This window comes from Stegodyphus dumicola, chromosome X2, assembly GCF_044657685.1.
Source record: "Stegodyphus dumicola isolate Sdum_Otavi_A_Nest chromosome X2, ASM4465768v1".
NCBI classification, from domain to species: Eukaryota; Metazoa; Arthropoda; class Arachnida; order Araneae; family Eresidae; genus Stegodyphus; species Stegodyphus dumicola.
In genome coordinates, this window is record NC_140781.1 from 7,687,466 (window position 1) to 7,699,868 (window position 12,403).

Consider the following 12,403-nt stretch of genomic DNA (forward strand, 5'->3'; position numbering starts at 1 on the left):
TATGTGTCAGAGGACTTAGATGATCTCATCCCTTTGACACCGTCCTTGTTTTTAGGTGAAATTTCAGTCTTTATAGTTCCTGACTTGGATTATCTTGATAACGTGGATTTCAACAAGAGACTGAGACATTTACAGAATTTACGAGAGCTCTTGAGAAAGAGGTTTAGAAATGAATATCTCGGCCTGCTAGTGCAACGTCCATCTACAGTGCCGATTTCTCAACAGATAAAAGTTGGGGATAAATTCTTATCGAATGTTATGACAAACGCAAGGTGTTGTGGCCTCTAGCAAAAGTGATTGAGCTATATCCCGGAAAAGACGGCAACATTCGAGTAGTTCGAGTCAAACCCATGTCTGTAGAATTCGTTCGACCAATCCAGAGAATATTCCCTCTCGAAATACCTTTATCTTTGGAGTCAGATGAGGCAAATGAAACTGAGACGCAGGATGAAGACAGTTTAGTCTCAGAATTACCAAAGAATAATTCAGCTGCAGATTTATCAAAGAACATTAAGACTGTCGTAACTAGAAGTGGACGACAAATTAAAATTCCATCTAGATTTCTAACCTGAACATTACTTGAGTTATTTCAGAGTAGAAATTTAAGAACTTAATTTTTTCTTTTGTTTATTATTTAGCCTTAATATTTGTGTGTACATTTTTTTGTATTTTGTTTTGATTGATTAAGTATATGTCATCAATCAAAAGGTGAGAGTATTGTTAGAACCCAGCCGCAGTTGTTATCTTTCTTTTCATAGTTTGTCAATGTAAGAGTGGCAACCATCTGATCTTTGTTGTAGTTCTACGGATTTTGAAAATAAATATGACGCTTTGGAATTTTATATATAAAGTTATTTTATTTTAAGTTTATTAGGAGAACGGTTAGTTCTTGCAAATCTCGAACACACAGGTCCTGTTTACGTCAAGTCTGACATTCAGAAATCATACATCGTACTGTTTATGTGCGCTATTACACCATCGTTTCATCTAGAACTCATTTTCAATAAATCTGCAAATAAATTCATTTTGGCTCACCGACGTTTCATCTCGAGAAGAGAGAACCGTCGCACCTTCTATTCAGACAACGTGAAAACTTTCAAACACGCTTCCAAAGATTGACAGTATTTTCATAGATTAATTAAAGGAGCAGACTTTCTAAGTTTTCGAGCAACTGAAGGCTTGACTTGAAATTTAATCTTGGAGTTTGCGCCAGGGTGGGGAAGATTCTACGAACGCTATATGAAAAGTACTAAAGAACCATTAAAAAGATATTAGGCAAAGCTCAAATGAATTTTGAAGAATTTATGACTGTACTGACGGAAGTCGAGAATATTATGAATAAAAGACCTTTAACCTACATTTATAATGATTTACATGAACCTGAACCTGAACTCTTACACCGGTTGATTTTCAGTTGATGGACATAAAGCTCAATATCCATACAACTTTCCTGAGATCCTGAATGCTCCTCCGACAAAAGAAAGTCTAACAAAATGAAAAGAATATCAGATAACAGTTAACAAAACAGATTTGGAAAAAATAGAAAAATCAGTATCTTCTTGATTTAAGAAATGCTCATTTCTTCGGAACAAAGAGAATCTTAGAATTGGTGATTACTTGAAGGACCACTAAATCAAAGTTCCTCTAGCATGTTGGTGGAATAGTTCAAGTTTTGGAAGGGCGTTATGGCGTTGTACGATCTTGTGGCGAAAACCAAAAAAGGGGACCTTAAGAGACCTGAGCAACTGATATACCACCTTGAATTATCAGACTGAGAATGAACTCATTTCGTAACTTTTATTTTTTTATTCTTATATTTTATGTCTACTTGCATAACTTTTAGTTAATTAGTTGAGTTATTACTAATAATCTACTGTTTGTAATTCAGTTTGACATTTACTTATTGAAAACTTTTGAATTGTTATGCTATTAAATATATTTGTCAATTTTATAGAGCTTCCCTTTTTCTGCTTATATATACATCAGGTAAATGTTCTTGATATTGATAAGTAAGTTGATTTCTTACAGTTGAATACTTTTCGTATGCTAAAATACTGATAATTTTTGAAAAATTTTCGGGTGGGGAGTGTTAATGTTAGTTTTTATTAACGATGTTGAAGTATGAAGAACTACCGATGGCTTCCCTGCTTGTATTGAAGTAAATGTTTGTTTTGTAATGTTCAAGTTTTGGCTTATGTTAGTATTATATATATGATCAGCTCTCTCTCTCTTGTAAGAAGTTATAAATAATAATATTTTTAACCCTCGAGATGGTGCAGAATATTCATTCATTGTAAATTAAGATTGTGACTATGCTAATTTTTTTTATCAATAGATTTTCTGCTGATGCCGCGAACCTTCCATAGCCATAGATAGGGTAAACAGTCCCTGTAGCTGTTCACGCAGTGTTCCAATCTTAGAACAATCTGCCGTTTTCTGCCTTAATGATAACTTCGCATCTAATAACTTTGATGTCGTTACATTTAAAAATAAAGAAACATACTTTTAGAAAATTAATTTCAAGGAAAATCTTTTTTTTCTTCTTTCTGAATACAAATCTAAGGTTTGTTACTGGGTCCTGAGTTTACACAGTTCTGGGTTTTTAGCAATTGCGTAAAGCTTCTTAGCCGTTGCGCAATTGCTTATCGATTCTGCATCACAAGCCTTCGTATTCTCCTGAACTACGTCCTCTACAAATTTCTCCTGATATGAAATTTTATTATGCTATTAGAAATGCTATGGTTATATTTTTTCGTGTGATTACAGGTCTAAAATTTAAAAAATAAATAAAATAAAGACTCACCAGTCATAAAATTCTCCAACCCTGGACAACATTAAAGCCCACGACTGTCCGGGGTAAATTAGGACTTGGTAAGCCTAGGATTAACATCAATCAAGGCCAGATTGCCTTGCTTCAACTCCTAAATAAGTACGCTATGAGGATTTCGCTCACAAGAAAATGCTCAAGCTTCTGCAACTATCAATGAACTCAAAAGTTCTAATTAACTTTTACAGAAACAAATAAACGACTTGAAACAATACTGCGAAGCTCATCAAACTGGAGGTAAATTCCGTAAACAACAGAAACGCCAACTAAAAAAGTCTTCAGATTCTGAGAGAGAAAATGACGAACCAAATCTTAAAACTAATAACAAAGTTCAACTTATCCAAACCTATAATAACTCAATGAACTTGGATGATACTGAAGAAGACCACCAACCCACTTCTAGTCAACCATCTATACGTGCCACCATTCCAAAAACTAGTTTTCCAAAAGGAAATTCTCTGAAAATAAAACCCAAAAGAATAGAGTTCCACCCATAATAGTGGATAATATTGGTTAAGCCGACTAATTTCTTGCAAATTTAAGTAATCAAAATGGAAAAAAGATAATGGGCACTCTTAAAGGAAATAGACTACAAATTGAACCCCCGGATGCTGATTCTCGCCGCTTTATTCTCAAAATCATAGAAGAAACACATCTTAAAGCCCATACATTTCTTCTGCCTGAAGAAAAAGTGATTAAAGTCATAATCAGAGGCCTGCCAGTGGCCATGAACTCCAACTATATTGTCCAAGAACTAACAAACCAAAGCTTTACCATAAATCGTATCACAATCATGAGAGAAGAAAATAAGCCAATGCCACTTTTCTAACTTCACCTTCCTAAGACTGAAGCGTCAAAAAACATTTATCACATCAAGCACATCGTATATATGAATGTCACTGCTGAAACATTAATACGGAGGCCTGGTCTGACCCTCCACAATATTATCGTTGCCAGTAATACTTCCACAGCTCACTTTTATGTGCTCGTGACTGGGTTTGTGCTCGTTTCGGTGGAAATCATGAGCCTAAAACTGCCCAGTTTACAAAGATAAGCCTGCCACTTGCTGCCATTGTGGTGGTCCACATCCAGCTAACTTCTCCTAGTGTCCAGCCAGACCACAACAAACCAAGCAGAAGTTCACCCCCAGTAAATCACCAACCGAAAATCCTTGGAATTTACAAGACAACTTTCCACCTCTCAACGAAGAAATAGATTATCCGAAGCCTGAAAATAATAAGAAGTCCAACCAATCTGAAACTCCAACCACAAGCTCCACTTTTTCAGAATTATTTAATTTGGGTTCATTAAAAACAATTTGGACTGTTATAGAAGGCCTCAAAACTATGAAGAAGCAAACTTCGCCTATAGACAAAATAGATGCAATTGGGGACATTCTTGACAAAATTAATAATTGCCTTTAACATGCCACGCAGTATTAATCTGAGAAACATCAAAATTCTTTCACGGAATGCCAATTGTCTTTTTAACAAAAAAGATGAGTTTGGCAATCTTCTTCTGAAACTGGAACCTGATGTAATTCTTATGCAGGAAATGAATTTGAAACCTGCGCTAAAAGTGCTTTACGCAAACTATTCTATTTACCGTACAGATCGAGAAACCGGAAGTGGAGGTGGAATTATAACTTTTGTTAAAAGGAGCATCCAACATCAAACAAAATTTTCTACCTCTTTTGAAAGCAGTACTATCAAATTCAAATTGAGCACAAAAAATTCATAATCTCTAATATCTATATACCTCCTAATAATAGTCCAATCATTTCTGAAATTGAACAGCTACTGGATTTTAACTCTCCTGCTTTAATTGGAGGAGATTTTAACGCTAAGCATCAATGCTGGAATCAAGGAGGTAGCAATAGAAAAGGACGAGAAATTTTTAGCATGATTTAAAATAAAAATTATACTATTTATGCCTCTGATGAACCTACGCAGTACGGCTATAATAGTTTTCTATTATTGACTATTTTCTATCTAACAACCTCGACTATAATTGCCAAATTTCTATTATTCCAGCTCTCTCATCTGACCGTAATCCCATTCTTCTTGAAATCAGCATAAATAGTTACTTACCTTCACTGGGCAGGAGTATAGGTGTTATAGACTGGAAAAAATTCTCAAAATTCATTTCAGATAGCACTCCTGGAAATCCCAAAATTATCAATAAAGACGATATTTAGTCTGAAATCAAGAAATTTACCACCTATATTCAACATGCTATCAATTTTTCAACCAATAAATCCATCAGTTCCCATCCTTTCCTTCTTCCAGCCAGCATAAGACAAAAAATCAAATGCAAAAATCGTATTAGGGAAAACTGGCAAAATACAAGAGACCCAAGGCTCAAAACGCAGCTGAATGCTCTTCAACGTGACATCAAAAGGGACATTAGTAACTTCAAGACGCAACGCTGGCGAAACTTCCTCAACTCTCTTGCAACTGAAGATAATTCTCTTTTTGACATGGCAAAGAAATTTAAGAAACCCTTCAAGCAAATTCCGCCATTTCATGGTACCAACGGAATGATTTATTCAGACGAAGATAAAGCTAACACTTTAGCAGATATTCTAGAAGAAACGTAAACGTTTACTCCCAATACTACCCCCTACGGGCCGATGCTATTGGAACCAGAGGTGCGATTAGCCGCTTCAGCTATTCGCACCAACATTAACCATGCATGTGCTTTGAGTTGTAGGATCCGTCATTTGAACCAAATCGAAAAGAAGGAATCCTAAGTACGCGTATTGCCAAGTCTGTTGTAGTGAGTCATTTTTTTTTTAAAGGCAGGTTACTACTTTGACATAGTTTATCATTTTTTAAGCGTTAGCGACTTTCAAAAGATTAGAAAGGGAAATGTGTTCCTTTTCTTATATATATAAAAAGAAGGAACACATTTCTTTTATTTATGTATACTCAAAAAAGGGCAGTTTTTTATGTTCGCATAAACTATTTTAGCCGTTCGTTCTCCCGTACGGTTGGAATAGTTTAAATGACTGATTTTGGGGAAGGGAAGACTAAAACTTCGTTTACATTTTTTGTACTTCTTAGAATACATTTAGATTCAAATATGTGTTTTGCACGATCAAGATTTTTGTTCATTCCTCTTTGAAATTTTTCGTCTGAGAAAAGGTAATAAAAATTAAACAGAGTATGTCTGCGTAGAAAATTTAGACATGAAATAAGTTAAACGCAATAAAATAAACTATTAAATTCACAATTAATCATATATAATACTGGTTATTAACAATTTTGTATGTTTTTTAATTTTTTTATGGAAATAGTCTTCATTTTCAGAACACAAAAAATATTTCAAAGGACTTTGAATAATACAAACACATTAATAAATTAAATTTCAATAAATAATGGGATATAATTTAAAAGACAATAATTTAATGTAAGAGATTTAAATTGACAAATTTGCACACACAAATGAATTATCAGATTTTATAAGGTTTTATTTCATGAATAACTTTGATTTTGAAGTATGGCATTTGAACTTATAAACATGTGTGGACACTGAAAACGTGATGCATATATATGAACATTATAATTTTCAATAAGTTTTATTATTGAATAATAAATTCTTGCAGTTCTATGCTATAAGACTAGGGTCTAAGATTGCATAAAAGTTCCTATGTTAAATAAAACAATTTAACTTTTTATGAATATGAATATAATGAATATGTCTTTTCTTACATTCAAAGGTAACATATTTGCACAACAAATTGCCTGGCCAGACCAAAAAACAAACAAGTTCAGTTCCAACCCAGTCCTCCACCAGCAACCAATCCCTGGACTAACAGAAGACAAGACTTTCCTCCGCTGACATCAAACAGTAACGAAAATGTCGCTCAAACCTCCATTCGAAACGAAATTCTAAGAGAAGAAACTACCAGCACCGCAGAATCCTCCCTGTCAGACCTCTTTGACTTCTCTTCGCTAAAAACAATCTGGACAATAGTGATACAAGGACTCAAAAACATTAAAACCAAGAAATCACCTCTTGATAAAATAATCGCAGTAGTCGAAATCATTGAAAAAATAGGAAATCATCTTTAATGCTAATAAATTCAAGAACAGATGCAACATAAAAATCCTCTCTTGGAACGCTAACGGTCTTTACCATAAAAAAGATGAACTATCCAACCTCATTATTGAAATTGAACCTGACATAATACTCATACAAGAGACTAACCTTAAACCAGCACTCAAAGTACTTTAATTATAACACCTACCGTACGGATCGTGAGACAGGAAGAGGCGGTGGCATCATCACATTTGTTAAAAGGAGCATAAAACACGCTCAAATTCCTAATCCCAGCACCACTTTCGAAAGTAACACAATAGAAATTGTAATAGAACATAAAAAATTCAAAATTTCAAATATATACATCCCACCAAATAATAATCCCAGCGCACAAGAATTGATTCACCTCCTTAATTCTAATACTTCTACCATTGTCGGAGAGGACTTCAACGCCAAACACCCCTGCTGGAACCGAGGCCCTGCTAACAAAAAAGGAAATGACATATTTAAACTCATTCAATCAAATAATTATAACATTCATGCTCCAGACGAGCCCACCCATTACGGGTACAATAGCGCCACCACAATTGACTTCTTCATCTCAAATAACATTACTAACAGATGCAATATCTCTGTAATTTCAGCCCTGTCTTCCGACCACAACCCCATTCTATTTGAAATCCCCATTAATAAATACCTCTCTTCATTTGACAGAAGTATAGGAGTTACAAATTGGATCAAATACTCTGAAATTCTGAATAACTCCATACAAGGTAACCCATGCATCAACAATACAGAAGATTTAGAACACGAAGTCTCAAAATTTACCAACAGCATCAATTCTGCTTTAAAGGAAGCCACCAATACTTTTTATGTGAACAAGCCTTTCCTTCCCCTGCCTGCCGATATAAGAAATAGTATTAAAGAGAAAAACCGGATCCGTAAAAGATGGCAAACCACCAGGGATCCACAACTCAAACACGAACTAAACTCTATGCAAAAAGAAATCAACAGAAGAATCAAGATCTTCAAAAACCAAAAATGGACCAATTTCCTAAATAACCTAGCTATAGAGGACAATTCCCTATTTGACATTTCCCGCAAATTCAAGAAACCTTATAAACCTATTCCACCTATACATGGACCTAGTGGAACTTCATATACAGAAGAAGATAAAACTAAATCTTTTGCGGACTATATGGAAGATACATTCACTCTTAATCCCACTCCGTACGACAATAACCATATTGAACGGGTCAACCAGGTGGTCAATAACTTCCTTAATACCCCTGCTCCGTACAGCTTCACTTTCTTGACTACCCCAACAATCGTTGCCAACACCATCAGCGCCTTACAAACGAAGCAAGCCCCAGGGCATGATGGCATCTCGACCAAAGCACTGAAGCATCTTCCGATCAACGCTCTTACCTGCCTAACTAAGATTATCAACAACATTATCAAATTCGCTCATTTTCCTAACTCATGGAAGCAAGCTATAATTATTGTTTTTGCTAAACCGCAACAAAATCCAACTCTCCCACAGAACTATCGCCCTATCAGTTTACTTAGCCACCTGTCTAAAGTTACCGAGAAAATCCTACTTTTCCATATACAAAAAATTCACCCTTCCATGAATTTTCTCCCAGAAGAACAATTCGGTTTTCGTAATCATCATAGCACTTGCCACCAACTTCTTAGAGTTATCAACATTATCACTGAAGGCTACAACTTCAAGCTTCCGACCGGTGCTATATTTCTCGATATCGTTAAAGCTTTTGACAGGGTATGGCATCTAGGCCTTATTTACAAACTAATCACTCTTAATTTTCCAGATCATTTTATTCGCTTAATAGCCTCTTTTCTCAGCAACAGAACATTCAGAATCAAAATCGGTACTGCTTACTCTACCACCAGAGTAATAAATGCTGGTGTCCCACAGGGGTCGGCACTTTCGCCGTACCTTTTTAATATTTATACACAAGACATCCCTAAAGACCCTTCTGTTCATCTTGCACTCTTTGCCGATGACACCGCCATACTTACTAAAGCCTGCACTGTTATCGCCATAAGAAACCAACTCCAAAGCTATCTCATAAAACTGGAAAAATGGCTTACCCTTTGGAGGATTAAAATTAACACTGATAAAACTAAGGCAATAATTTTCCGTAAAGGAAAATGAAATACTATCCTCCACCCCCTGAAATATTTGATGAAGAAATAGACTGGATTAATGAAACCAAATACCTTGGAGTCACCCTTGACCAAAAGCTTACCTTCAGAACCCATTTCCGATCCGTAGTACAAAAATTTAAAATCACCACAGCTACTATGCGACCTCTTCTTGGTAGAAAAAGCAACTTATCTACTACAAACAAATTAATTCTATATCGCTCCATACTGCGCCCAGCTCTTCTTTGTGTTGTATTTTATATGTGTTGGGTACGTGCTCAGTGATGATTACAAGATGTACACAAACATAGTTTATTCTACATTACTCATCCACTATACTATATTACAGTTATGATTAAAGATAATAATAGATACAGTTACAGTTACATATATAACATCTCCCTTTTTTTATAAAAAATAATAGTAGTAGTAAAATTAAACATATTCTTTTAAATAATAAGGTTTCTTAACAGTCCTACCAGATCGAGTGACGTAGTTATGTCCATTTGAAAAATTTGATGATACTATACCTCCTTCACTATTCACAACACGTCTGTTAGATTTTGAAGGACTTACAGGCACATCTAAATTTGTAGTGCTCCTACTATTTTCATGTATCTCGGGTTCATCTATAACTTCTCATAGTTGTTTTGTATTGCAAACTCTTCCTGATTAGTTCCTTTAAGAAGGTCTCTTCTATTCCTTTCTACAATTCTTCCATCTGTTCTTATAATCCTATATGAACGTGGTCTTTCTGCTTTTTCTATAATTTTCCCTCTTTCATTTAGTTTTTTCCCTTTCTCTTTTATGTAAACATGATCTCCTGTTTTCAGTGGTTTTAATGGTCTTGCATTCCTATCATAATAACATTTTTGTAAGGTTTGTCTCTTCAGTAAACGTTGTTTATGGTCTTCATATCGTTTAGCTTGGACAAAATTCTCTTTTATAGGCATCAATCCATTTACTTTTCTTCCAAACATCAATTCTGAAGGTGACATAACTTCATCTGAAATAGGAAAGTTACGATATTCCAGTAATACTAAATATGGATCCTTGTTGTCAACTACACCTTTTTCTAACATTCGCTTGACAGTTTGAATATGTCTTTCAACCATTCCATTAGATTGTGGGTAATTTGGACTTGAAGTTCTGGTTTCAAAATTCCATCTTCTTGCAAAATCTTTAAATTTTCTACAATTATATTGTGGACCATTATTCGAATATACTATTTTCGGAATACCATGTCTTGCAAAAATTGATTTCAATTGCTTTATCACTGCTACACTTGACAAATCTTCCAAATGTCCAATTTCAACATATTTGCTAAAATAATCTATTATTATTAGATAATCCCTTCCTTGAAAGTAAAAGAGATCTGTTCCCAATACTTCCCATGGACCATTAGGTATTTCTTTAGATATCATTGGTTCTTTAGTATTCGCTTTTTGTAAACTTAAACATGTTTGACAATTCAATATCAAATCTTCAATTTCTTTCGACATTCCTGGCCAATATAATATTTCTCTTGCTTTGATCTTGCATTTTACTACTCCTAAATAAACATAATGAATTCTGCTTAACATATCTTTTCGTAAACTTCTTGGTACAACAACACAGGAATTTTTAAATATTAATCCATTTGCTTCTGATAGTTCTTCTCTGAAGTTAAAATATGGTTTTGCCAGTTCTGGAACCATACATTTTTCATCTGCCCATCCAGTTTTAATTAATTTTCTTAAAACTTGTAGTTCTTCATCTTTTTCCGTTTCCAGTTGAAAAACTTCCATTTCACCATTAGACATTGGTATACATTCTACAACCAGTCCCACATGAGCTTCTATATCTCCTTCAAAGAAATCAGATCCTTCATCAGTGAATGATCTTGATAATGCATCCGCTATAAAAAGTTCTTTTCCTGGTTTATATTTTATCTCAAACTGATATGGCTGTAATCTTATACGCATTCTTTGGAGTCTTACAGGGCATTTATTTAATGGCTTTTTGAAAATTGATTCCAGTGGTTTATGATCACTTTCCACAGTAATATTTTTTCCAAATATAAACTGGTGAAATTTCTCACACCCAAATACAATAGCTAAAGTTTCCTTTTCAATTTGAGCATAATTCTTCTGTGTATCTGTTAATGCCTTAGATGCATATGCCACTGGTAAATTATTCTGAAGTAAGACTGCTCCTAGTCCTTCTTGAGATGCATCTACAGATAAAACTACTGGCATCTTTATATCATAATACTGTAAAACTGGTTTATTTATTAAGACATCTTTTAGTCTTCTAAATGCTTTTTCATGTGTTGCATTCAAGTTCCAGATAACTTGTTTTTTCAACAAATCTCTTAAACATGATGTCAATTCTGATACATTAGGTATAAATCTAGAAACATATGTAATCATTCCTATGAAAGTTTCTAATTCTTTTACATTTTTTTGGTGGTTTTATATCTAGAATAGCCTTAATTTTGTCTTCATCTGGTTTTAAACCATCTTTAGAAAATATATGTCCCATATATTTCACTCCATTCAGCCCAAATTTACATTTATTTAAATTAAATTTAACATTCTTTTCTCTGGCCCTGTCCAACAACTTCTTTAATCTTGAATCATGTTCTTTTTTATCTTTACCCCAAACTAATGAGTCATCTATATATATTTGAACTCCTTCTAAATCACTAAAAATTTCAGAAAAACTTCTGGTGATGAACTCAGTCCATATGGCAACCTCAAGAAACATTATCTACCAAACGGAGTGTTAAATGTAGTAAATTTACAACTTGAATCTGACAGTTTAATTTGCCAAAATGCTTTGTTTGCATCTAAAATACTAAAGACCTTTGCATTTGTCATTTGAGATGAAATTTCTTCAAAGGTTGGTATGTGATAATGTTCTCTCAGTATATTTTGGTTAAAGTGCTGAGGATCTAAACACACTCTTAAATTTCCATCCTTTTTCCTTACTACCACTAATGAATTCACGAGTTCTGTCGGTTGGTTAACTTTCTTTATAATACCATCTTTTTCCATTCTTGCTAATACCTTTTTCAATGGATTTAATAAGCTAAGTGGAATTTTCCTACAGGGCTCTATTTTACCAACAGCTCAGTTACCAACAGCAACAGTTTTAATTTAATATGATATGTATATCCAGTTAAATTCCCAGTTCCTTTAAACAAATCTTGATATCCTTTTAAAGATTCTGGTAACTTTTCATTGGAATCAGGATTTACTGTACAAATCCTTTGTATTAGGTTTAATTTTTGCAATGTAGGTAAACCTAAAATAGCTGGAACAGTTTTATCACATGCTACAACTTGAAATTCTATTTCATCCTTGTCCCCTTTCGATGTTT